The sequence below is a fragment of the Triticum aestivum genome, chromosome 2B, assembly GCF_018294505.1.
Source record: "Triticum aestivum cultivar Chinese Spring chromosome 2B, IWGSC CS RefSeq v2.1, whole genome shotgun sequence".
NCBI classification, from domain to species: Eukaryota; Viridiplantae; Streptophyta; class Magnoliopsida; order Poales; family Poaceae; genus Triticum; species Triticum aestivum.
Genome location: NC_057798.1, coordinates 699437748 through 699439840, shown reverse-complemented (window position 1 = coordinate 699439840; position 2093 = coordinate 699437748).

Sequence of the window (2093 nt, the reverse complement as noted above, 5' to 3'; positions counted from 1 at the left end):
AGCCGCGGCTGTGTGTAGGAACAACAATGGAGACTATCTTGGATCTTCGGCGTTCGTCGTTCGAGGTTTGATAGATCCGCCTACTCTAGAGGCTATTGCATGCAGAGAAGGTTTATCTCTGGCTGAAGATTTGGGGTTACAGAATATAGTGATTGCGTCGGACTGTCAAGAAGTAGTGAAGCACATCAAGGAAAAATCAGGTGGAAACTATGGTGGAGTGGTGAAAGAAATAACTTCGTGGCAATCTTTGTTTAGTTTTTGCTGTTTTAAGTTTGAATCAAGAGTCTCAAATTTTGAGCCTCACAAGTTAGCTAGGCATGCTGTAAAGTTGGTTCACGGCCGACATATTTGGCTGGGGCTATCACATGACTTTTCTGTAATACCGGTAGCAATACCAACTAATGAATAAAGCTTAGCTTTTTTGCTCAAAAAAAACATGACAAATAATCTATTTCTCAAAAAAAAAATGACAAATAATCTTGAGTGGTGCAGTGAATTTGATCGCTATCCCCAGGACGCTAGTTTGAATCCTATTCACTTCAATTTTTAACTGGTATTTTTTCTTTGTGCGCACATATGGGGCCTACTGGTCATAGAGACATATATAAAACAAGCCCTCTGTTAGAAGTGGGTCCCATGCCACGTGTGTGTGCTAATTGATATACGGTGCCCCATCAGCGCATTATATGTCTACAGATAGGATTATCACCGTATTTACACGCTTATGCCAAGTTCTAAAATTAGTTTGGTGTATTTTTCAAGTTTAGGCACCAAAGTGAACATCGGTGGCAAGTTTAAGCACCATCGGTGATATTACCTCAAACATCAATGTGTGTAACGAGACTACGTTGCCGCGCCAACTGAGTATATGTGTGCGTTAATAGTCCTGCCAACTAAATATCAATGTGTGTGCAACTAGACTACATTGCCGCGCCAACTGAGCATATGTGTGTAACTAGTCCTGCCAACTAAATATTAATGTGTGTGCAACTAGACAACATTGCCGCGTCAATTGCACATACGTGTGTGCAACTAGTGTCCTGTCAACTAAACATTAATGTGTGTGTAACTAGACTAAATTACAAGCCAACTGAGCATACGTATGTGCAACTAGTCTTTCTGTCAACTAAATATCAATGTGTGTGTAAGTAGACTACATTACAAGCCAACTAAACATCAATATTTGTGCAACTAAACTACATTACAAGCCAACTAAATATCAATGCGTGTGCAACTAGTCTTCCTACATTACAAGCATCGGTCATATAGCTCATAGGCACAACAACACGGGCTTTAGAAGAAGAGGTACATCTGTTCAATGGAATAGAGTCAACCCATGATTTGAGTCTGCTCGAAGCTGAAACGTGTAGAAACACAACGCAACACACCAGGCGCGGCAGCCTGTGGTGGCTCAAGAAGTGGGAACGGGGGCGTGCGGCGGCTGGGAGAGACGGGGTCCGCGAGGTGCTGCGAGCAGCTCACCCCGACGGGTCGCGGCAGCGGATGGACCGGCTGGTCGCTTTGACGGGCGCAGACGGCGGCTCGCGCGGTTGGGGAGATGCGGGGCTGGGTTAGCGATGGGAAGCTGGCGTGTCGTCTAGTGTGTCGCTTAGGGCATCTTCAGCCGTTGGCCTCCCAGGAGGCGTTTTTTTCGCCGCCTGGGGGGCTGCCGGCGAAGATTTGGACCCTGGGACGAAATTTTTCCCAGCCGTGTCCACCCACAAGCCCCACCTTGATGCGGCCGATGGAGCGGGTCCTAGCTCCAGCCTCCGACGACGGCGAGTCCTTTGCTAAGTTCTTCGAGTGGTGGCCGCCTCCGCCTCCGCCGACGTGCACTACTACCGCGCCAAGTCCGCGGCCGCCTCCACCAACGTGCTCGAGGCCCAGCTCCCGACCTTCCTCGAAGGCGGCAGCCTCGGGGACGGCGACCTGGGCGGCCTCTCCGCCGAGCAGCTCCAGGCTGCCGACCAGCTGCAGCGCCGCACCATCCGGAGGGAACGCGCGGTACAGCCACGCGCTCCTCCTCCGCCCCGGCCACGCCCACGCCGTCCAGGCGGGCGTCCACGACCGCGCCCGCGCCGCTCCGCCCGGCC